The sequence below is a fragment of the Mus musculus genome, chromosome 3 (assembly GCF_000001635.26).
Source record: "Mus musculus strain C57BL/6J chromosome 3, GRCm38.p6 C57BL/6J".
Lineage (NCBI taxonomy): Eukaryota > Metazoa > Chordata > Mammalia > Rodentia > Muridae > Mus > Mus musculus.
This window is the reverse complement of record NC_000069.6, coordinates 130,667,032-130,693,172: the sequence shown is the minus strand read 5'-3', so window position 1 is coordinate 130,693,172 and position 26,141 is coordinate 130,667,032. Positions and strand designations below refer to the sequence as shown.

Below are 26,141 nucleotides of genomic sequence, written 5' to 3'. Positions count from 1 at the left end.
GATCACTGTTACTGTTTACTTGAGTTATAAAATGGGAACTAACACAGGTGCAAAGTTGGGAGAATATTGTCTGGATGGGAATGGAGCTGCTGTGAGTGCACGGCCGTTGTTTCTGTTGTATGCTGTAACCTTCCTAGCGCAGGTCGGTCTGCACGTAGAAATAAGAACGACACATTTACAGAGTCCAAAGAGTGAGTGCCAGATAATGAGTTCTATGAAGCTAGCTCCTGCCCAGGTAGCGCTTCAGCCCAGAGAACCCACAGGCTGAGATTCCGTACTGCTGGAGCCAAGCCTGCTCTCTAGTGCTCCACAGGACCTAACCTAAAGTTTGTGGGAATTGAACGTGGGTCCTCTGGAAGAGCAGTCAGTGCTCTTAACTGCTGAGTCATCTCTCCAGCCCCAAAGGTCAGTGTATTAAAACTCTTGCCAAATACTATTTTTTTAAATGTACTTACACTTTTCGTTATAATACTACGAGTTCTTAGTGGACCTGAATTTTAGCTCTTCCAATGACCAGCTGTGCAACCTTCAGCAAAATCCTTAGGTTTTCTGAGCCTCAGTTTCTCCTTGGAAACTGAAGGTAGCAATGCCTACTTCTTAAGTAAGAAATAAAGTAGAGCACAGCTTCTTGATATTACAATTCATAACAGTAGCAAAAAATTACAGTTATGAAATAGCAACAAGAATAATTTTTTCTAGTTTGGGATCACTACCCCGTGAGGAACTGTATTAAAGGGTCATAGCGCTAGGAAGGTTGTGAACCACTGCATTCGATGCTCTTTAAAGATGGCTTCAGAGCTTTCTCGGAGTTAGGCTCTGCCTCATTTTTATCGTTTTTATTTAGTATATGGTCGCACATTCTCCTCTGGGGATGGAGGGTGGGAATGTGCACATACAGTCATGTGGGATAAGTGTGATTGACTATAGAATGCCTCCACTTATGTTTACGTCCACTTAACAATGTTTTTGAGATTTATGCAGGGTGGAAAGAGTTTCTATGTGGTGTGACACCACTTGACTGAAGGCCAAGAAGCAGTCTGGTGTAATGGTTGGCTCTTCACAGAGTCTGTCTTCAGAGCCCTCTGTCAAGGATGAAGCTCCAGCAAACTCCAGTAAGTGCTTGTGTTGGCCACTGGTCCACCTCGGATCGTAGTCTCACAGCAGAGGGGGAGTGCCAGTCCAAACAGCTTTAGAATCTGACCACATCCGTGCACTGGAGAAGCTGTTAACCTCTGTTTTATTTTAACTAGCATGACTGTTTCCAAACAGGACAGTAACAATAGCTCTTATCCATGCATTTTATACAAAGCAACGGCCCTGCTCCCGTCAAGAAATGGGCATCATTTCCCTAAGCCGGTGATATGTGCTCACCCTGTGCCTGTTTTGATCAGACGATGGCACACGTGTCACTGTGCCAGTCCTGGATATTTAGCGGACCTGGCAGCTTCTGCTTCCTGCCGCTTAGAAGGCTGGTTCTTGGGATCTGCCGTCTGAAAACCCAGCTTCAAGATCATAAGTCCTAAACCACATGAGAAGCCGTTGGTAGCTGCTCCTGTCAACAGCAGCTGAACTTGGAGCTGACCGCTGTATCAGCTGCTGGCCCCGGGTGCTGGCCCCAGCTGCCCTCTGCCTGTAGCTGTGTGAGAATCGCCGAGGGAGAACCGCCTAGTGGAGCCCAGCTGGCTCCCAGTACATAACTCGGGAGCTAGGGCTAAGCTTGTTTTCTAAGGCTGTTAGGTTTGGGCGTGGCTTTTATGTGCTGAGATAACAGATGGAAACTCTGCTCGGCTTCCGGGACACAGAGGTGGCTGAAGAGGGGCCAGATCTTGAGATAGAGGTGAAAAGCGACTGGGAAGGGTTTCCAGAAAACCAGCAGGGACCCCGAAAGACGAGTGGGAAACTCAAGGCCCAAAGACTGGAAAATGATCTTGGAAGCTGGAACCAGGGGTCCTTGGTGTGGAAGGGTGACTGTTTTGCTAACGCTGTCTGCCTTTGCCAGCGTAGAAAACAGTTCAGCATGAACTCACGGGTCCAATAGAGGCGCCTCTCTGGCAGAAAGCGCGAAGATCAACTTTAGTTGAATTTGGTGGAATTGGAGGAGAGAGATGAGTTAAAGAAGGGATTGCCCAATTCCCAAATGTAGAAGAAATCGGAGAGAGCATTCCTTTCAGGCGATTGAATTCATGCTTTTTTTTTTTTTTTTTTTTTTTTTTTTTTAAATAAAGGGATTCTGCCTGCATGTATGCCTGCAGGCCAGAAGAGGGCACCAGATCTCATTACAGATGGTTGTGAGCCACCATGTTGTTTCTGGAAATTGAACTAAGGAACTCTGGAAGAGCAGTCAGTGCTTTTAACCTCGGAGCCATCTCTCCAACCCCTCATGTCGCCTTTTAAAAGTTAGAGTATCTGAGAAATTTTCCTTAGTCTTTTAAAAGAGACTTTCTTGTTAACATTTGTCGTTAACTGTTGATTTGCCACTATTTCTGTGTCTAGCTCACGAGGGTTCAGTGAGTCCTGGTCTCTTAGTCTTTTTCAGCTTCTAAAGAACCTTTGCTATATGTTGTCTCAACTCATCTCACCATCCTGGTACTGTAAGAGAGACATGGTTGGTTCCCGATACTGAGAACAGCCACAACCATCTTCCGTTGTCTCCAGTTGCAGGTCGCCTGACTTGATGCTTGCAGTAGGTTCCTTCCCCTCTGCGTGGTGAAGTATCACTACTCACTGTAAAGAGGGAGCACGTTGAGTCAGAGACACAAACATTAGCCACCGTGAAAACACCACAGGATCCTTCCCGACACTCCCTGTCCACCCTTCACATCACCCTTTGCTTTGAGGAGATAGCTAGCAATTTTAAACCCGAGGCAGATACTTTCATCTTACAAAGTTGCCAAGTCATTATCTGTATTACAGTCAATACTTTCAAGAAGAGGGCTGGGCTACCAGGCCAGTGTGTAACTTTTGATCAGAGCAGGTAACAGAAGTGGGACTGCAGGTGCTGGAGACTTTTTATTATATATGTGCATGTGTATCGTGAATATATGTATATGTATGTATATACTATGCTATCTTCTGCCTCCTGCCTCTTGATAGATTGACTTTCTACATTCTTTGGGCTGGGAGTATGTAAGTATTGTAATGAGTCTGTTCACTTGTAAAAATCAATGTATTGGCTTGGACAGACTCTCACGCCCCATTTGGTTTTGCTAGTCCTTTTCATCTTTCCTACTCTTTCGATGCATCTGTTTTTCCATCAGTCTGCAGGCTGTGGCTCACTTCCGTTCAACCAGCAGATGGCGCTCTTGACATCCTAATAGGACTCGGGTCCTAATGGGCACGGTGATGGTCTGTTAGTTAAAAGAGGCAGTGGTTATTGATTGCTCGTTGTTCTCGTTAGACTTTGACCTAGGCGTGATCCTTCAGCGGGTTTATATTTATGTAATTATGCTCTCAAGCCCACGTCAAATGATTGATTTTGTGTGTGGGGGAGGAATTCAGTGACACTATTAACAGAAAGGTCTCCCTGTGGGGAACACCACCGACAGAGATGGAGATAATGTCCCAGTGATAATTGTCAATCTGATTTAGTGGCCCTTGCATTCCAAGGTATCCCAAGAGGAGGAACTCATTTTTCTGATCTGTAGAACTTAGGGGCTGGAAAATACATCTTATTAAGGCTATAATGATCATAAACAGGACACAGGAGCCGTGGAAATCCGATACATTGTAAAAATCACATGTGAAGTTATAATTCTTACAGATTTTATCTTAAATGGATACTAATCACCCACTCCAGACGTTCATTACATAATACTTCCAAGCAGGGACTTAGCAATCCTCAAACTCGATTTTCTCTGCTTTACTCACGGTTCCCTGTGGCTCTCCAGTATTTATTATTATTCTTTATATATAGCGACATTCAGTTACAAGGTGTGAGCTATATTTCTGTTTAGGATTTCCAACAAATGCCCCCAAGAGCTTCAATGAAGCTTCCAGGACCATTTCACAGTGTTTCAGCAGAGAAAAGCAAGCCAAACAGGACTGACCATGAGTCTCTTTCTCTCTCTCTCAAAGATTTATTTATTTTTATTTCTATGAATACATTGTAGCTGCCCTCAGACACACCAGAAGCAGGCATCAGATCTCATTACAGGTGGTCATGAGCCACCATGTGGTTGCTGGGAATTGAACTCAGGATCTCTGGAAGAGCAGTCAGTACTCTTGACCACTGAGCCATCTCTCCAACACCCCCACCCCAAGTCCTCTTTTTAAGCTTAGACACATCATGTTTCCCATGTCTCTTCACTGAAGTGTCCAGAGGTTGAAAGTAACCTGTGTAGGTCCTTTCAACACATTCATCGTGACTGGACCCAGTGGCTTCATGTCCATATTTAGCACTGCACCTGGTCAGTATTTTGAGAAGAAGGCTTACAGTGTGTCAGCAAAGACTGAACATCTGTATAGGCAGGCTTGCTTTTTCTTTCTTCCCCCACTGCTGGGTCCTCTGAGAAAATTTCACATACCCAGCTATTACTAAAGTAAAACTTTAATAATCAAATTTCCTGGAGAAGGCTGATTGTTTTCCTCGTCCAGATTTGTGTTGGACTTCTTCCTTGGCGTATGCTAATCAGGGTTTCTGAACCACATGGGGGAATAGAGAGCAAAGTCTCTGTCTGTATGGTGGAACTTTAACACATGAAACGCCTAATTCTTCTCTTTCAAAGGGTTTGTTGCTGAAAAGCTTTGATCTCTTTTTCTTAGTTAGGGTTACTCTTGCTGTGGCGAGACACCATGATCAAAGAAACCTGGGAAGGAGAGGGTTTATTGGGCTTATACATCCATGTTACTGTTGGTCATATACATCCATGTTACTGTTGGTCATATACATCCATGTTACTGTTGGCCATCAAAGGAAGTCAGGAGTGGAACTCAAACAGGGCAGGAACCTGGAGGCAGGAGTTGATGCAGAGGCTGTAGAGGGATGCTGCTTACTGGCTTGCTCACTATAGCTTGCTCAGCCTGTTTTCTAAAAGAACCCAGGATCACCTGCCCAGAGATGGCACCACCCACAATGGGCTGCGCCCCCCCCCCCCCATCAATCATTAACAAGAAAATGACTCACAGACTTGCCTATAGTCCAATATTTAAGGAGGCCTTTTCTTTTCTTTTCTTTTCTTTTCTTTTCTTTTCTTTTCTTTTCTTTTCTTTTCTTTTCTTTTCTTTTCTCTTCTCTTCTCTTCTCTTCTTTCCTTTCCTTTCCTTTTCTTTTCCTTTAAAGTATTATTTATTTAATGTATTTGAGTACACTGTAGCTGTCCTCAGACACACCAGAAGAGGGCATTGGATCCCATTACAGATGGTTGTGAGTCACCATGTGGTTGTTGGGAATTGAACTCAGGACCTCTGGAAGAGCAGTCAGTGCTCTTACCCACTGAGCCATCTCTCCAGCCCCAGGGGGCATTTTCTTAATTGAGGTTTCCCCTCTCTCTGATCACTTTAGCTTTTGTCAAGTTGACATCAAACTAGTCAGCACAATCTCCAAGGAAGCATTGGTAACAATAGCTCAAGTTTATTGAGAGCATGCGTGTACACTAGATGTTGCTCCAGCCACTTCTCATGTATCACCTGGAATCAGTCTCCCAGGACTGTTCTGAATCGGTGCTCTTAGCCCACTTCTCAGGTGAGGACATGGGGCTCAGACAGGCTTGTGGCACCAAGTGACCAGCCACAATCTGAATTAAGTGTCTGTGCTCTTAACCACCATGGTGGTAGCCTTCACTTGGCTTCAAAGGACTAAGTATCTTTCAATACTGATTCCTATTGGTATTTATTGGTGGTTTTTCATTTGTTTGTTTGTGTTGCAATAGGGTCTCTTTATGTAGCAATGGCTGCCCTGGAACTTGCTGTGTAGACCAGGCTGGCCTTGAACTCACGGAGGTCCACTTGGCTTTGCCTCCCAAGGGCTGGGATTAAAGGTGTGTGCAACCATGCTGGCTTCAGTACTGATATTTATATGTCTGTCTGTCTATCTATCTATCTATCTATCTATCTATCTATCTATCTATCTATCTATCTAGGTTTTTCAAGACAGGGTTTCTCTGTGTAGCCCTAGCTGTCCTGGAACTCACTCTGTAGCCCAAGCTTGCCTGTCTCTGCCTCCCAAGTGCTGAGATTAGAAAGGTGTGCACCACCACTTCCTGGCCAGTACCTGTTTTTGTTTTAATCTACTAGAATGGAAAATTTTTAAATAATTCTGTTTTTTTACTTAACATCTTGTAACATTTCTCATAGCTTACCTCTAGCTATATGTCCACATTTACACATTGTATAATTTTAAATATACAGAAACATTGCTCTTATATATGTATTTTATCACTTTGGTCTTACTTGTTTTTGCTCTTAAAACACACACACACACACACACACACACACACACACACACACACACACACACACTGCTTAGTGCAGAGTGCCATGCATCTATCTCCTATATCTTAATGCCTGTTTGGGCATTTAAGTCAAAGAACTAGTGCTGACAGCTACAACATTAGCAAAGTCTATGCCTGTCCCTCAGTGCAACTTATAGTTAACATGGCATTTTAGTTCACTGAGATTTGGAAAAATGTTTTCATACAGTTTTCTTTTGCAAGCAAGCTTATTTGACTCTACCTAAATTGTGCATTTGCACACTTGGCTTCTTTGGCATGATGTAGCATCCATATTGATTTTAAAGAACTGAGGCACAAATAAAACATTATGTTCATGAAGGTGGCTCATGTCTTCAGCCATGAAGTTACAGTGAACTTAAAGACGAGAACCTTTTATTAACTAATGAGAGCCCAGCAGTTGTGATAAGCCACTTTAGATGATAACTCAACACTCTCAGGAGATGTTTTCGAACACCCAGCTCCAATCCAGGTGGCTTGGGTGTCAACCCAGCAGATGTGTTTACGGCAGATGGTCCACAGGTGGCTAGGGCATAGATTGGATGAATCTTCTTGGAGTGTAAGAAAAAAAAAATCTCTCAAGCCAAGGTTCCTACCCCGGCAGGGCAGGTAACCGGAAGACCTATTAGGCAAGATGATTTCAGGACAGGAGAAATGTAACCCCAACTCTTAGATACTGAACAGGATCACTTAATTCCCAGCCTTTGAGCCCCACTTGCCAATGGTATTTCATTTGACTGGTTATGACTGTGTACTTTTGGTTAAAATCGTTCAGATAAAATTCACAGGACACAAGCCCAAGTCCTTGCCATGGTCCCACAGGGAGCCTATATGTCCCTTCTTAAGAGTCCCTCTGCCCCCGTAACTACTGACCTCACCTCCTAGTCTGCTGGTTGGCTTCATTCGACTGCTCACCTCTGGTCGTGACATTCATAGCCAGGCTAGGGGCCTCACTCTCACGCTACCTGAGTGGCTCACGCCCTTTCCTCTTCCAAATACACGTTTTACAATGAGGTCTTCCTTTATCTCCCATTGAAAAATCAAGTCTCCCCTGTTTCTATAGCACTTGCCTCTCTTTAATGTGCTTCATAACCGACTTGTTTGTTTATCTAGACATGAACTACCTGAAATCAGAGGTGCAGCTTAGTGTGTGGGACACAATACACGCTCAATAGCTCTTCAGTACCTGGCTGCATTAAACTCGTCAGGAAAATACACTCAAGAACGGGTTAATTGACTGAGTAGCCCAGGTTAGTTGGCGTCATTTCTACTTTTCCTCTTTGGTGGATTTCTTATTTCTTAGCCCCACCCCGTTTAAGGCTGGCAGTTGAATCTGGGACCCCACAAGCCAGGGAGGTACTCTGCCAGCTTCCTCCATCGTTCTTGAACTGACTCTGAGTACTGGCATCCTTGGTTTGATCCGCACATGCCATTCCTCTGACTTCCTGTAGTTAATCTCAAGGGTTTTCACTGTTTGCTTTATTTCAGTGAGCGCCATTGGTAGAGGGACCAAGGCTATGCAAGCCTCATGGTAAATCAAGCGCATAGTACACACATCACCAGGATAGGGCTTCTTTCTTCATCCAAAATGCTGAGTCACGTAAAGTTTTATTTGACAGTAAACAGGCTTCCAACTAATTGATCGTCATCTGTGTCACTTGCGTTCCATGAACACTTAGTGAATTGACAGTCACCGTGATTTTTGACAGCATTTGTGTTTTGTTCTATTTTGTAACCTGGGTCACTTCTTCTAAAACAAACAGTGCCAGGCTCTGTTTGTCAGTTAATAATCTGGGTCTGTTACTGTTTCATGGATATTGGCAGAAAACTTGAGACTTCTGGGTCAAAGACAAAGGACTTTGTTACAGCGGAGCAAGCAGCGTGGGGACAACACTCGCCAAGCCCCACAGGGTAGTGATAGATGCTGCGCACATGGGTAGCTGGCTCCTAGCTGCAGAACACTGAGTTTAGTGATGTGCTGTTTTATAGTGTGTGGAAGGGAAGGGAGGCAAACCCATACTTTGTCCAAGAGGGACAGTTATCCATCAATGTGGTGGGCTGCAAAGACAGCCCTAAGAAGTGGCCTGGGGAAAGAGCAGCCACGGTGTCACATGCCTGGCAAGAAAGTGCAGGGCTCCTCAGACCCCATAGCTCTGGCCTTTCCCTATTATAGTCAGATAATTGGCTTTGACACTAGTTCACTCTTAGAAGCCAGCCCAGACAGGCTCAAGGCCCTGCTGTGTCCCTTTCTATGTGGGAATTTAAACAAATACTTTCCATTCCCTTCTGTCTTCTCTTCTTTACAGTGGTGCCACCCATCCCATTGATTGGCATAGTGTTGTATGCTGTCCCTCGGCCTACATGAACCGGGTACACCCGGGAGGCAGGCTGGGCTGAAAGACACTTAGACTTCGAGAAAAGATAATGAAGCCAAGACAAAGGTTCTGATCAAGGCCCGAGAGTTTACTAAGAGACCTTGCTTATAAGGGGGAAGCCCCCCTAACCCCCGCCAGTCCATTCTTGGTGCCTGGAGCCATTCTGCCAGCACTTGGTCGCCAGGCTGGTTGCTTATTCAGGAATGCCTCAGGAAGACAGGTTCAACCTCTGTTCCTTCTGCAGGTAGCAGAAGAGCAGGGCAGTTGTCACTTCAAAAGGAGCCAGCCAAGTTGGAAAGCTGCACCGCAGGTGGCTCCACCTCATTGGCGACAAGGTCTGTGCCAGCCCGCTTCAGGCTGGGGGAGGCTACAGCCTAGGATAAAGGAGAAACTGCAATAGGTATAGAGGGCTGACGTTGTCCAGAGTCTTCGTGCACCTATCACCACTGACTTGCTCTGCTTACTGGGCAGTTTACTTGAGTGCCTGTGTTGCTTCTGTCCACGGAAATGAGGGATACTTTGTAACGCACGTTGTCATAGATGCTCAGGGGACTAAGTTTATCTCTTCTAAAGGATTCTGACAGTTGTGAAGTATTCTTTCAAGTGCACGTGATAGGACAGTGAAGATATAAATCCTTGCTTTCATGGAGACTACATTTGAGAAGGGGAGATATACCCCATAGTGTGATGTGGACAAACATGAAGAGAACTGAATCCGGGTGAGGATATGGTGATCAAAAGCTTATACAGGCAAAGTTTTTGTCAAACGCGGTGTGCTCCTGTGGTTTGTCTGAGTCCTAGGAGTGGCCATCGGTGGCTTGAATTAGGAGGAGCTTTACCCCTGGGAAGCTAGGCATGGACAGTTAGGTATGTCATAGGAAATGGAGACACATTCATGCCAAGTTGTGATTTGATGTCACACTTAATGTGGAGCACTTTTAGATCCTTCAAAGGACTCTTCAAGTTGATTGTTTTAAATCCAGGATGTAAGAAGAGATACTGAGAAGGGGGGAAGCTTTGAGTACCTGGCCACAATACTGTTCTCTATGTGACATTTCTCAGGGACGCTGTTCTTCACGGAAAGATGCAAAGAGGCCAAAGAGTTCAGAGCCGTGTAATAGATGAACCATTTGGGCTTCTACTGACATGCTTCCTGTCTGAGAGAAGTGATTACAGTCAAGTGTTAGCATCCAGGGCTCCATACTCTGAATTCTGTAGCTCAGCTGCTCTGCTCTGAATCCATCCACAGAGGTTGAGTAAGCCTAGGGCAGCTCTACAGGGGCTGGCCGGCAGCTTTTATCAAGACTATCAGAGATAGAACACAATAAGCTATGAAAATGACACACACACATACACACACACACACACACACACACACACACACACACACACCAGCAGGACTGGCAGAGATAGTGTTCACAAAAGCTACAAATGCAGAGGGACAGACAGTGGAGGTGACAGCAGAGATGACTAGATAGCCAGTCTACCATGACTACCCTGAGCAACGGCACAGGGCTGACAAGTTGGTTGCTAAGAACACTTCCTCTTCTGTCCTTGGTAGAGTAATCAAGGCAACTTGACCATGCAGGCTGAAAGAGCCCTGTCATCTGGTCTGGATGATGCTGGTCTACACCTGACTGAATTTGTCCTCTACAGTTAGGTCAAGAACAGAAGGGACAACAGTCAGTCTTTCCATGTTCTTTGTTGTAGGTCAGGACAGACACATGAGCCTGGTTCAGAGAGGACTACCCTGGAGGAAGACTGTAGAACCCCCCAGTGACGAGCGGTTACCACGATTGAGCATGCCGGCAGACTTAGGCTTGGGATTTGATTCACAGCCCTGGAAGCTGCTCTGGAGCCCCTTTAAAGGAAAAGGCTGCCTCCAAGACCGCTTTAGACAAGAGAGAGTGTCCAGCTCAGGCTCCTGGCACCGGTTTCTCCTGGCTGCAGAGACCCTTTGTAATTGAACTCACAAGGGAGGAGGAGGGAGCAGGATTGAGCTGTGTTGGCCAGTTCTAGTCTGGAGGAAAAGTGAGGCTGCTTTGTGTTAAGTAGGGAATAAACAGTAGAAACTGATGTATTCGCTTGATATGTCTTCAAATTAGGTACTGCTGAAAGCCGGGGTGACCTAAGTCAGCAGGCACGCTGGGGAAGGGCAGCTGCTTTTCCAGGCCTTTGGCTTCTTCAGCAGTTAGAGGGTCAAGTGTGGCCTCTGAAGTCCCAGTGACAGCAGTCTTGGAGTCAAACGGGAAAGCTTAACAAGAAGGTACCCTGATCACTTTATCCCAACCAGGGACTACCACAGGGAAGAGTTCCTCAGGACAGATCAAATGCCACGAGTATAGAACATTATATAAAGTTGATATATATATAACAAAAATCAAGTTTTCACCAGAGCTTTGAAACAGTGTTCAGGTTCAAGGCCGTCCATGAACAGCTCTCATTTTGAGTTCTGTTGGTGACTAAGGGTCCCAGAAGCAGGAGCAGCAATGCAGAAGTTTTTGGGATTCTGGACCCTGATTTCAGAAAGCAGTTTGTCACTCTTAAAAACACGTTTCTTCCTGTCTGTCTCCTCACTCTCTGCTCAGTGTTCTCACTACTGCTTGTCCACCATTGGGCTTGCTGTATTGTGCTGAGTCAACCTGCAAGTCTGTCTATACTTCTAGACTTGTCTTCAGATTCCAAGCAAGGGCCATGTACTGCGTGTGCCTCCATCACACTGTGCATGGGGGCAAGGAGTTCTCTAAATGTTCACTGAGTGTTGAATGATATATAGCTTAAATGTTTATGCTCACACTGATTGAGAGAGAACTACGAGAACAGAGAGTCACAGTCACAGAACAGCCGGTTTCTTAAGAATTTGCTGAACTCTAAATAGAAATGACCAGTTGTTGATCAACTGGATTTGGGTACCAAACAGAGGCAAAGTCCAATCAAACTGGCATCTGGTAATGTTGTTGACTATCAGAGAAGGAACAGAATCCCATTTGGGTCTCTCAGGTAGTTTAACAGTGAGATTGGCACACAACTGCTGGAGAGCCAGGCTTTCTTGAGTACATCCCTGTGTTCTGCAGGAAAAGAAATTGACAGCACATGATGCTGAGAAGCTGAACAGAGGGGCCATCTCCAGGGGTGATTCAGCAACACTGGAACCCTGTGGGCTGTGGAGGTGCCCTAACCCACAGCAAAGACAGACTTCAAAACCAATATGTAGATTTCTACAGTTTTAGTAACACAACAATTTTGATACACTCGTCTATTCATTTCCGTATTCACTGACATATTCAGCATACACACACACACACACACACACACATATATGGCACTTCTTGCCATAGGGCTGGAGAGATAGTTCAGCTGATAATGTGCTTATGCTGTAAGAACAAGAACATGGAGTTCACCTTCAGAAACCAGGTATAAATGCCATGTGTGGTGCATACTTGTCCCAGTGCTGGGGACATAGAGAGAAGGTCCCGTGGCTCCCTGGCCAGCCAGACTAGCCTAACTGCTGATGTCAGGCCAATGGGAGCTTCTGTCTCAAAGGAAGCAGATGACATTCTTGAGGATGATGCCTGGGTTTCCTTTGGGTCCTCCACACACTTGTGCACAGATATATATGCACACTTGTACACAGATATATCTGCACACACATGGACACACAGAAAAATTTGGTATTTTCATGAAACATACATTCTAGTGTCAAGACAAACAACGAAAGAATTAAACTTGAGCAGAAATGATAAGTGCTATGGAGTAAAGAAGAAAAGCCAGACCTGACTTGAGGAAGGTGGTGACATGTGATGATGTCCCCAACAGCTTTAGGACCTCCTGTGATAGGGAGCGAATAAGAAAGGGAGTTTGTCTTGGCAGTATTTGAGAGGAAAGTCTGAGGAGGAACAAAGATGAAGTTCCTGGAATCAGTGTGGCCTGGTGGGTACGAGCCAAGGCGCAGGGGGGAGGCCAGCATGGCTGGGGTTGGTGGGAAAGGTGGTAAGTAACAGGAGAGCGAACCCAGGATCTGTCACAGCGGTCTGGCAGGGTATAGCAATGACTGGTTTTTGCTTCAGTTGCGAGGGGAGGCCTTGGAGTTTTTTGAACAGACATCTTGGCTTGAGCTCCAACAGTACGGATTTGACTGTTGGGGTGAGAATGCCCTGTAAGGACAGTGGTGGGGACTAGCTGCAATAACAGAGATGAACGCTGACCAGAGCTGAGACAAGGCTGGGCGTTAGGGAGGCGAAACAGTGATCTGTACCAGAGACGGGTCAAGAAAGAGGCTGAGATTAAACAGCTAGAACCTCCGGGGGGAAACCTAGGCAGTTGGGTTGTTCTGGGAGCCAAGTGAAGAAAGTATTTAGGGAGGAACGAACTAGCCAGGTGTCACCTCTCTGCCAGGTGGCATAGCGTAAGGACTGAGAAATCATGAGAGCTGCAGTCAAGGCTGGCCTTAAGAAGGGCAGTTCCAGAGAACAAGGGAGGCTTGGGTGTGAATGCAGGAGTGATGGAGCGGAGGAGAGACTGGATCAGGGCTTACACAATGCTGTCAAGGACTTCTGCAAAAAGATGCAGAGCAAGGAGTGCCAGTCTGAGGGACAAGTGAGGTCTGAAGGATTATTTCCAGGTGGAACAAACAAGCAACAGGCATGTGCCAGGAGATGATTGGATGATACAGGTGACAAGAAAAAGGCTGGCCCAGTGTCTTAAGGCGGGTGACAGACAGCACATGTGGCTCACAGAGGGAGGAATAGGGACAGAGTTCACAGTGGTGAGTGGTCATGGAAGTCCCCTTGACTGCTTGCATTTCTTCAGGAGAGCAGGAAGCAATCATGTCTGATCAGAAGGAGGGAGCGAGAGATGCGGTTACAGATGGAAGGAGACAGCACCATGGAGCCATTTCCCACCAATAGCAAGACTCTTCCACTGGTTACAGAGTTTAGGGATGGAACAAGAGCAAACGTAGGTAGAGATGGTAGAGTAACTGTCGTTGAGGATATTTTAGTTGGCATCAAATGACCAGAATGAGGGTAGGAGTCTCAGGTCTCTCTGAAAATTTATGGAAACTTTTGTTTAGAAGGCATCTTTAGAAATAAATGTAGAATCCTTGTTGTGGTAAAGAAAATAACTCTTTACATGTAAATAAATAGAATTAGTTACATTAACCTACCCTAATTTATGTGATTCTTTCAGAACTCTATTCATCAGAGAGAGAGAGAGAGAGAGAGAGAGAGAGAGATCACAAAAAAGGTGAAGGCAAAAGAAACTACATTCAAAAAATTTGATCTAAAAAAAATTCAAAATTAAGAATTCTTATCTAATGGACTGGGGGAAACGTCTGTCTTTTATAAGCACTGAAAGTCCTCAGCAATCCCAGTATTCATCCACTCTCAGCACTCCAGGAACTGCTGGGAAATTGCCTCATTAACCTTTATATTACCCTTGTGGGGTCGGCAAGAATTTGATGAGATTTCCATTCTCTACAGTAGGCAAATGGAGACAGGGAGATTTGAGGAAAATTGTAGACATAGCTCAAATATAAATATTTGACTCCTGCGAGAGTATAAGAATGAATTCAAGTCTATTAATCACCGCCGTTTTGAACCTGTATCATAGACCTCAAGACGAGAAAGTCGCCTTAGAAGAAATGGTGAGAGGAAGAAAAGGAAAATAAAATCTAGCGAGCACCCTGTGCTGTGGCTTTCAAAATTGCCCGAGCGTAGGTACTGGAGAAGCCAGGACTCCGTTCCTGTGGTGGTGGCAAAAGTCAGGGGAACAGTGTGCAGACTAGGAAGCCGAAGCTAGAATTCTTTCGGGGGTTAAAATGAAAGAAAGGAGTGAAAAATCAGGCAAGTTCAGGGGTAGGGTGGGGGGTTTTATGTGAGGAACACCGGGAAGGGAGGAACTCAGATAGGCTGACTCTGGGAAAGCATGAGCTGAGATCATGTGGTCTGGAGTTGGATTGGGTTTGGTTTGGGCGGAGGTGGCTTGGAGCGCCATGATAGCCTTCTACAAACCCACTCATAGTTTGACACGCAGATGAGCATCCATTAAAGAGCAGCAGCTAGCATTTACTTAGAACATATTGTCTTCCAGGCACTCTTAGCGGTTTACACGTGGTCGTTCTGTCTTGCTGCCTATGAGGGAAGGTGGCTCTTTGGTGCCAGTTACTGAATGAAGGCACGGATGAAGGTGGCAGGCTCAAAGTTGGTCTAGTAATGCAGATCAGTCATTTATATAGAAATAAGAGGACTCTCGGTTGAATCAGCAAATGAACGAACCAATAACTGCACAGTCTGGTGTGGTACACTGCAGAGGCCAGACCCAGGCAACGCTCACAGAATTCATTATGGTTTGCGTTGGAAACACCCACCCGCAGGCTCATGCGTCCTAGCCTGTGTTCCCCTGCTGGCCGCACTGCACGGGTTTGGTTTGCGGCAGTTGTGGGATCTTTGGCCAACAGAAGTGGGTTTGTGGGTGGTGCCTTCATGGTGACATCAGCTTCTGGTTCAGGCTGGTGCTCTCTACTTTCTAACCTACTGAGATGTGGGGAGCTGTTAGTGCACACTTCCGCATCTAGAGATGGAGCTGCCCCAGCTCTCATGACTTCCGGGACATGATAGACAGGATTCCCTGAAACCAGGAGCTATAATAAACCCTTCCTCCCTTAAGGTGTGCGGTCAGGTATCTGGTCACAGTGGTTGAGAAAGCGGCTGATGCACTGCTCTGGGACCTGATGATGCTCCACCTTCTCTTTCGTCATCTTTTCTTCCTCCGGGGCTCCGCTCAGCCACGTCGCCATTGCTTTCCCAATGACCCAGATTGCTGAGAAGTGTTCTCCAAGGGCTAAAACATCTTCAAGTTTGTCTCTCAAGCTACCAGCCCTCAACCTTTTCATTCTCTTTACCTAAAGGATCAAAACTATTTTTTTAAATTTATAAATTCTATGAAACTTTATTACAATAGAAGAGCTATAGTAACACAACTCACTACAATGAAATCAACCCAGACAGCGTTGTCGGTGATAAATTCTTCAGAGAGGCATTGGAGGAGGAGGAAAGCTGTGAGGGGAGAGACAGAGCCTGGAGAGGGATAAAGGGGTAAGGAAGGGGAGGGAGAGGGTAACAGGGAAGGAGAGGGGGGAGGAGAGGGGGAGGGAGGGAAAGAGGAGGGAGAGGAATAGAGGGAGAACAAGATAGAGGGAAGGGTGAGAGATAGAGGGAGGGGAAGGGAGGGGAAGGGAGGGGAAAGGAGAGGGGAAGGATAGAGGGAGAACAAGATAGAGAGATCCTATTTTCCATTGTAAAGCCACCATAACCGTTTTTTTTTAATTTATTTTTTTATTAGGTATTTTCCTCGTTTACATTTTCAATGCTATCCCAAAAGTTCCCCATACCCACCCCCCCATCCCCTACCCACCCACTCCCCCTTTTTGGCCCTGGGGTTCCCCTGTACTGGGGCATATAAAGTTTGCAAGTCCAATGGGCTTCTCTTTCCAGTGATGGCCGACTAGGCCATCCTCTGATACATATGCAGCTAGAGACAAGAGCTCCGGGGTACTGGTTAGTTCATATTGTTGTTCCACCTATAGGGTTGCAGTTCCCTTTAGCTCCTTGGGTAATTTCTCTAGCTCCTACCACCATAACTGTTAACTAAAACTACTTATATACCTGACCACCACCACCAAGAACAACAGCAATAGCTCAGAATGAAAAAACATCATAGGTCATGAATAAAAAATGAAGTTTCTTGGAATGTAGACATACTCAATTATGAATAATCTCTTAATCTGTTGTGAATTAATAAAGAGTAAGAACAGCCGGGCGCACGCCTTTAATCCCAGCACTCAGGAGGCAGAGGCAGGCAGATTTCTGGGTTTGAGGCCAGCCTGGTTTACAGAGTGAGTTCCAGGACAGCCAGGGGTTCACAGAGAAACCCTGTCTCAAAAAACCAAGGGGGGGGAGAGAGAGAGAGAGAGAGAGAGCGTGTTTATACCTCCAGACTTGGAAAGTATATGTAATAAAGCTCACCCTCTATTAGAAATTCATTTTAAAATAAACTGTGAACTTCCTGTAACACACACACTCACACGCGCGCACACACACACACCAACACACACGCAGGCACACACGCGCGCACACACACACCAACACACACATACACCAACACACACACACACACACACACACACACACACACCACTTTCAAACTAGCATCAAGTCTAAAGATGAAAGATACGACAAATACCCATTAAAATGAAGACAGGCACGGAACTCGTATCTGGAAAAGAACAAATCAATGAACTCAAATTGAAAATCTGGGGTCATGGGAACTTTGCCCCACTAGTACCTGACAAGACACCCATGATATTTAATCTCACATCTCACAATGCTCATCGCGCTCAGACTCCTTCATCTGGATGAAGGACATCTATACAGCTGTCCAGTTAGTATCAAAACTACTCATGATCTATTCTTTAGCCCCCTCCCTTCCCATCCCAGCATATCAGAACAGGGCTTAGGTACAAAGAGGATTCTTTATTTTCTTTTTGCAGTTGACATGGCCCTTAAGCAGTAATTACATTTATTTCCAGGGGCTCACTCCTGCTTGTTGAACTTTTACCCAGTTGGCCTTCTCTATTGCAGCATTTGAGGGAGGAAAGGTGGTTTTGATTATCTATTTTGGGTATGTGTGTATGTTTGTTTGTATTTTAGGTGCTGGGAGAGAATCCCAGGGTTCATGCCTGCTAAGGATCTGAGCCACATCCTTAGCCCATGAAGAAAGCTTTAATGAGTACTTCGTAGTTGAAAAATCTGGAAGGGACTAGAGACACAGCCCAGAAGTTCAGAGTGATTGATGGCTTTATTCTGAGGACTGGAGTTTGAAGCGTGGCCTCCATATTCACTGGTCCACAAATGTTTATAATTGCAGCTCCAAAGGATCCAACAACCTTGTCTGGCCTCTTGCACTTGCACACATATGTGTATACACACACACACACACACACACACACACACACACACACACACACTTAATAAAAACAATCTTAAAAAAGAAAATAATGACAGAGTGGAAATCCTAAAATTCTGTAGTAGAAATCTTGTCAAGGTGTCAGCCATACAAATGACTATTCATCGATTTAGGTGGAGACAGATCTTTGCAACTTTTTTGCATATCTGTGAGACTAGTAGCAACGACTTACTGACCTCCTATGCTCTAGTATGATTCTGCTAAAAACTTGTGGGTTTTTGTTTTGTTTAGTTTTGTTCTTGTTTTTTTGCATTAAATGTCCCCAATGACCCTGATAGACAGGAAATCTGAGGCCAAGGAGCTCCTTCGCCTAGTACAATAAACTAGTGGAGAAGGGGAGATTCCGATGGTTCTTCAATAAATCCAAACCCGTGCTTCTTGCATTCCAGCCAGGAACCGTTCACTTTCTTCTGGTGAGAAAGATGGAGTCACTCACGCCCGGCTCCCCGCCCCCCAGGGAGACTTTCACAGCAAATGCTGTTCTGACAGCATGTGAGCCTCACTCACCCACTGCAGCAATTACATTTATTTCCTGGAAATTCTTCAGCAGATTGCATCCCATAAGCCCTGGGGATGCACAGTTCAATTCTGGAGGTCAGGAGGGAGAAGCTCTCTGCCCCCTCAGAACTTCCATGTGCTGACCTTCAAGCAAACCTGGGGCTCTTCCCTTCCGTCCACTCCTCCACCCCACACCCAGTGCTGGGATGAAAATAGGCCTTAGCCCACATCCCAGCACCTCTCTGAATTCTAGTCAGAGAGCGCTCTGTCTGTAAGTCAACTCTCCCCCCTCATCATCACAACAGTAGTCTCCTCCCTCATGAAGGTAGGTTTCTTTCCCGAGTTATTTTTTCCCAGCAATTAACCTTTCAAATTTCCCCAGGTTAAGCCCCAAGGGACAGAGACATTAACTTCCCTGGTTATATTCGATGTCTAGCGCCTAACAATGTGACTGATACAGAGTTAGTAGAAAGAAGCCCAGTATCTGTTGAAAGAAAGGTCAGAGGTCATCAAACAGGAAGACTAGAAAAGGACCTTACCATAACCTTGGCCCTTGGCTCTGTTGTATTTGGGAATACACACACACACACACACACACACACACACACACACACACACACATTTACAAATATAGATTTTTTTAATTTAGACTTTGTCGAAGATCTAGAAAATAGACTGTTCACTTCAGGGATTCAGGGGATGTGTTGGCTAGTTTTATGTCGACTTGATACAAGCTAGACTCATTGGAGAAAAGGGAGCCTCACTTGAGAAAATGTCTTAAGATTGGATGTAGGCAAGCATGTAGGGCATTTTCTTAATTAGTGATCCATGGAAGAGGGCCCACCCCTGGGCAGGTGGTCCTGGGTTCTATAAGAAAGCAGGCTGAGCAAGCCATGAGGAGCAAGCCAGTAAACAGCGCTCCTCCACGGCCTCTGCATCAGTGCCTGTCTCCAGGTTCCTGGCCTTGTTTGAGTTCCTGTCCTGACTTTCTTCAGTGATGGACTACAGTGTGGAAGTGTAATAAACCCTTTCCTTCCCAGGGTTTTGGTCACAGTGTTTCAGCACAGCAATGATAACCTCAACTAGAACGGAAATCGGTACCAGGATAGAGGGTTCTTGCTGTGACAGACCTGAGCATGCTGGTTTCTGGAGGACTGTGGAAGGCTTTGGAATGTTAGAAAAGTCATTCAGGGTTATGAGATTGGTGGGCTGATCTGTAGGAGCTTGGAAGATAAGACTTGAGAGCAGTGTAGACGACGGAAGCCTGGCTTGTAAGTTTCAGGGGGAAGCAAAGACTCTACTGGGCCATTTGTGTTTTTCACAATCTGTGGAGCCTGGTCAGCTGGAGCTGAAGAATCAGCTGTGATTAACAAGAGACCAGAATCCATAAGGTGAGGTCTTCTGGAAAAGTCAGCGGGGTCAGCACACAGAAGTTCTGGTCCAGAGGTGACCAAGGTTGTACCATTTGCTGGCAGCTGAACTGGGTAGTGAATCACCCAGGTGGTCCTGGTTTTGAAGGCACGAAGGCGTCATGAACAGCAGTGGAGGGCTGGCCCTGTGCGGCAAGGCTGGAGTCCCTGAGTAAAGCCCAGGACAGGTGAAAGTACAGCTAAGTTGCTGCAGGGGATCCCAGCGTTTTTTGAAATGACGGTACTATGGGATGACCACAAAGGACGGCAGCAGATGTGGTGTGGAGATGGCCTGAGCTTAGGAGACAGTTTGTGTGTGCAGCAGAGGGAGAAGCCAGAGAAGCAACCCAAGCCCTTTGGAGGAGCCCAGGAGATCATGGTGAGTGGACCCCAGATGTCGGAAACTGAATTACTTACAGTTTGGAATTTGGTTTTGATTTGATTTGATTTGATTTGTGATTGTGCCCCGGGTCTTCACTCTTGAAGTTAGAAACTATTTAGCGTAATTTTGATAGGAACCCATAGTTGAGAGACATTGTGTTTTAAAAGACTTTTAATTTTTTTTTAAAAAAGATTTATTTATTTTATACATGTGAGTACACTGTTGCTGTCTTCAGACACACCAGAAGAGGGCATCAGATCTCATTACAGATGGTTGTGAGCCACCATATGGTTGCAGGGAATTAAACTCAGGACCTCTGGAAAAACAGACAGTGTTCCTAACAACTGAGCCATCTCTCCAGACCAAGACTTTTAATTTTTATTACTTAATTATTTAAATTTTGTTTTTAAAAATTAGTGTTTTAATGTATGTGGGTGTTTTATCTGCATGTAAATCTGTGCATTAAAAGAGAGCATTGGATCTCATGAGACTACAGTTACAGATGGTTGTGAGCCACCATGTGGTTGCTGGGAATTGAACTCAGGACCTCTGGAAGAGCAGTCAGTGCTCTTAACCACTGAGCCATCTCTCTAGCTCAAAGGCTTTGGATTTTAAAAGAATGGGTATTTTAAAGATACTGAATTTTTAAAGACTGTGGGACTTTTCAAACTTAGAATGTTTATAATGTAGCGTTGAAATATTAATGTGTGACCTTGGGGTGAACAAGAAAGGAAAGACTGTGGCCTAATAGTAACGTGCTTGTGTGTAAAGTTGACAAGGGAGAAGTCGTACTGGCTAGTTTTATGTTAACCTGACGCAAGCTAGAATCAATTGAGAGATTGATTGAGAAGGTGCTTCCATAAGGCAGGGCTCTAGGCTAGCATGTAGGATATTTCTACATGATCCGTGGAGAGAGGCCCTGCCTGTTGTGGGTGGTGCCATGTCTGGGCTGGTGGTCCTAGGTTCTATGAGAAAGCGGGCTGAGAAAGCCATGGGGAGCAAACTAGCAGCGCCCCTCCATGGTCTCTGCATCACTACTAAGGTTCCTGTCCTGTTTGAGTTCCTGTCCTGACTTTCTTCAGTGATAAAGAGTGATGAAACCTAAGTCAAATAAATCCCTTTCTCTCCAGCTTGCTCTTGGTCCCAGTCGTTCATCACAGCCATGGGGATTCCTACCGAGGGGAGAAGGATTTATTGTTAATTTCGATGGGACTCGAAGGACGCACGTTTTGTAGCTCAGTGCCTTGCCAAAGGAAAACCAGGAGGCAGGAGCTGATACAGAGAAAGGGCTTTACTGTCAAGTTTTCACCAAAACTGGGGAGAGAAAGACTTCCATTTTTCTCTGTAGCCCTATTACAATCAATGAAAATTCAGTATCAACCTGGGAAGTGTGCTCTTGGGGATTTAGCTGAGAGGTATTCGTGCAGCCAGGGGGTGGGGAGGGGACTGTGCGGTGGTGCCAAGGCCTCAGCTGTCAATCGCAGCGCGAGAGCTCTGTTTCAGGGCCAAAAGAACTCCAGACGTTTCTAGGAGGAGGGAGATCTTGGAAACGAGGCCCTGGGGGTTGGAATGAATCTGCTTTAGTACTTCCTCCGGCCGGTCGACCGTCTTTTATTGAGCAACTACTGAAGTATTTCTGAGTTGATGCCAAGCAATTATCCGTTCCGCAGCCCTGTGTATAAGATTGCTTATATTGTTTCCAGACTACCTTTAGGTTAATGCGCCTTTCATTTATGAATTTATTTGTTTGCTCACCCAGACAACAAACACCTATGAAACATTTGTGATGGGTCAGTTGTTCTAGGTAGGGTTTTGGCTGCCTGAGGGAACTTTCCCTGCAATTATAGCTCTGGGCTGGGGGGGGGGGGGGTCAGCTGTTTTCACTCAGCATGACAAGCGATTTATGCTGATGGTGGAGAACTGGGGAGGAAGGAGAAGCAGGAAGAGGTGAGCCTTGGCCCCGTGTCAGTATTAAGATACCACTCTGCTCTTGGCAATGAATAGACTCTGAGGGACTGAGGGACTGTCCAGATTCGTGACTGCCCATAAATGCAGCCCGATAAAGTATGGCGTCCTATACTGGGACTTAGAACTTACAGCTGTCTCATACATGTCTGTCTGTCTTTCTCTCTCTTTCTCTCTCTTTCTCTCTCTTTCTCTCCTCCTCCTTCTCCTCTTCCTCCTCCTCCTTCTTCTCTCTCTCTCTCTCTCTCTCTCTCTCTCTCTCTCTCTCTCTCTCTCTCTCTCTCTTTCTTTTGGTGGGTGGTGGGGAGAGGCCATGATAGAGTGTTACAGTTTGTGTCTCTCCAGTGATCACACAACAAAGTGTATCTCACCAGCGCTTGCACTGTTGCAAAGTGGTAGGAACTTGAAATGGGGCCATCCTTGTCAACGAGGCATGCCTTTGAAGGTTGTTTTGGTAACAAGGTCCCTTCATCACTCTCTTCTTTTGCTTCCCAGCCACTAGGTAACTGGGCCAAGGAACAGATGGAACCTCCCCCCCAACAGGGCTACTCTTTTTCGTCTGATCTCTCTGCTGTTGTCACAGTGACTTGAAGGCCTGCACCATAAGAAATATGTCTGATTTCCGGTGCTTGCCTGCCTGTGTGGGGAGACTCACCACATCTTCAGAGCTCATTTGCTTTTTTTTTTTTTTTTAAATATCACATTTTAATGTAAAAAAAAATGAACTGGTATATGCCAAATACCACATTCACCTTATTTATTTATTTATTTATCTATTTATTTGTCTTTGAGATATTCTTTTTTTTAAATATTTTTTTTATTACGTATAACATTTCCAATGCTATCCCAAAAGTCCCCCATACCCTCCCCCCACCCCCCTAACACCCACTCCCACTTTTTGGCCCTGGTGTTCCCCTGTACTGGGGCATATAAAGTTTGTGTGTCCAATGGGCCTCTCTTTCCAGTGATGGCTGACTAGGCCATCTTTTGATACATATGCAGCTAGAGTCAAGAGCTCCAGGATACTGGTTAGTTCATATTGTTGTTCCACCTACAGGGTTGCAGATTTCTTTAGCTCCTTGGATACTTTCTCTAGCTCCTCCATTGGGAGCCCTGTGATCCAATAGCTGACTGTGAGCATCCTCTTATGTGTTTGCTAGGCCCTGGCCTAGTCTCACAAGAGACAGCTATATCAGGGTCCTTTCAGCAAACGCTTGCTAGTGTATGCAATGGTGCCATCGTTTGGAGGCTAATTATGGGATGGATCCCTGGATATGGCCGTCTCTAGATGGACCATCCTTTTGTCTCAGCTCCAAACTTTGTCTCTAACTCCTTCCATGGGTGATTGTTCCCAATTCTAAGAAGGGGAAAAGTGTCCACACTTTGGTCTTCGTTCTTCTTCAGTTTCATGTGTTTTGCAAATTGTATCTTATATCTGGGGTATACTAAGTTTCTGAGGTAATATCCACTTATCAGTGAGTACATATCATTTGAGTTCTTTTGTGATTATGTTACCTCACTCAGGATGATGCCCTCCAGGTCCAACCATTTGCCTAGGAATTTCATAAATTCATTCCTTTTAATAGCTGAGTAGTACTCCATTGTGTAAATGTACCACATTTTTGTATCCATTCCCCTGTTGAGGGGCATCTGGGTTCTTTCCAGCTTCTGGCTATTATAAATAAGGCTTCTATGAACATAGTGGAGCATGTGTCCTTCTTACCGGTTGGGACATCGTCTGGATATATGCCCAGGAGAGGTATTTCGAGATCCTCCAGTAGAACTATGTCCAATTTTCTGAGGAACCGCCAGACTGATTTCCAGAGTGGTTGTACAAGCTTGCAATCCCACCAACAATGGAGGAGTGTTCCTCTTTCTCCACATCCTCGCCAGCATCTGCTGTCACCTGAATTTTTGATCTTAGCCATTCTGACTGGTGTGAGATGGAATCTCAGTGTTGTTTTGATTTGCATTTCTCTGATGATTAAGGATGTTGAACATTTTTTCAGGTGCTTCTCAGCCATTTGGTATTCCTCAGGTGAGAATTCTTTGTTTAGCTCTGAGCCCCATTTTTTAATGGGGTTATTTGATTTTTCTGGAGTCCACCTTCTTGAGTTCTTTACATATATTGGATATTAGTCCCCAATCTGATTTAGGATAGGAAAAGATCCTTTCCCAATCTGTTGGTGGCCTTCTTGTCTTATTGACGGTGTCTTTTGCTGTGCTGAAGCTTTGCAGTTTCATGAGGTCCTATTTGTCAATTCTCGATCTTACAGCACAAGCCATTGCTGTTCTATTCAGGAATTTTTCCCCTGTGCCCATAACTTCGAAGCTTTTCCCCACTTTCTCCTCTATAAGTTTCAGTGTCTCTGGTTTTATGTGAAGTTCCTTGATCCACTTAGATTTGACCTTAGTACAAGGAGAGAAGAATGGGTCGATTCACATTCTTCTACATGATAACAACCAGTTGTGCCAGCACCATTTGTTGAAAATGCTGTCTTTCTTCCACTGGATGGTTTTAGCTCCCTTGTCGAAGATCAAGTGACCATAGGTGTGTGGGTTCATTTCTGGGTCTTCAATTCTACTCCATTGGTCTACTTGTCTGTCACTATACCAGTACCATGCAGTTTTTATCACAATTGCTCTATAGTTAAGCTTTAGGTCAGGCATGGTAATTCCACCAGAGGTTCTTTTATCCTTGAGAAGAGTTTTTGCTATCCTAGGTTTTTTGTTTCCAGATGAATTTGCAGATTGCTCTTTCTAATTCATTGAAGAATTGAGTTGGAATTTTGGTGGGGATTGCATTGACTCTGTAGATTGCTTTTGGCAAGATAGTCATTTTTACAATGTTGATCCTGCCAATCCATGAGCATGGGAGATCTTTCCATCTTCTGAGATCTTCTTTAATTTCTTTCTTCAGAGACTTAAAATTCTTATTATACAGATCTTTCACTTCCTTAGTTAGAGTCACGCCAAGATATTTTGTATTATTTGTGACTATTGAGAGGGTGTTGTTTCCCTAATTTCTTTCTCAGCCTGTTTATTCTTTGTGTAGAGAAAGGCCATTGACTTGTTTGAGTTAATTTATATCCAGCTACTTCACCGAAGCTGTTTATCAGGTTTAGGAGTTCTCTGGTGGAATTTTTAGGGTCACTTATATATACTATCATATCATCTGCAAAAAGTGATATTTTGACTTCTTTTTTTCCAATTTGTATCCCCTTGATCTCCTTTTGTTGTCAAATTGCTCTGGCTAGGACTTCAAGTACTATGTTGAATAGGTAAGGAGAAAGTGGGCAGCCTTGTCTAGTCCCTGATTTTAGTGGGATTGCTTCCAGCTTCTCACCATTTACTTTGACGTTGGCCACTGGTTTGCTGTAGATTGCTTTTATCATGTTTAGGTATGGGCCTTGAATTCCTGATCTTTCCAAGACTTTTATCATGAATGGGTGTTGGATCTTGTCGAATGCTTTCTCTGTGTCTAAGGAGATGATCATGTGGTTTTTGTCTTTGAGTTTGTTTATATACTGGATTACGTTGATGGATTTCTGTATATTAAACCATCCTTGCATCCCTGGAATAAAATATACTTGGTCAGTATGGATGATTGCTTTAATGTGTTCTTGGATTCGGTTAGCGAGAATTTTATTGAGGATTTTTGCATCGATATTCATAAGGGAAATTGGTCTGAAGTTCTCTATCTTTGTTGGATCTTTCTGTGGTTTAGGTATCAGAGTAATTGTGGCTTCATAGAATGACTTGGGTAGAGTACCTTCTATTTCTATTTTGTGGAATAGTTTTTACAGAACTGGAATTAGATCTTCTTTGAAGGTCTGATAGAACTCTGCACTAAGCCCATCTGGTCCTGGGCTTTTTTTTTTGGCTGGGAGACTATTAATGACTGCTTCTATTTCTTTAGGGGATATGGGACTGTTTGAATTGTTAACTTGATCCTGGTTTAACTTTGGTACCTGTATCTGTCTAGAAATTTGTCCATTTCGTCCAGGTTTTCCAGTTTTGTTGATTATAGCCTTTTGTAGAA

General features: G+C 44.8%; 1 long non-coding RNA gene across 1 annotated transcript in view; it reads left to right on the top strand.

Annotated features, from left to right (window-relative positions):
• Positions 1 to 520: 520 nt before the first annotated feature.
• Gm36373 overlaps positions 521 to 26,141 on the top strand; it is a 46,752-nt gene continuing 21,131 nt past the window's right edge. The window contains exon 1 of the long non-coding RNA XR_867641.2: positions 521 to 1,112. This is a non-coding gene — a long non-coding RNA (predicted gene, 36373). The remainder of the gene's footprint in view (positions 1,113 to 26,141) is intronic.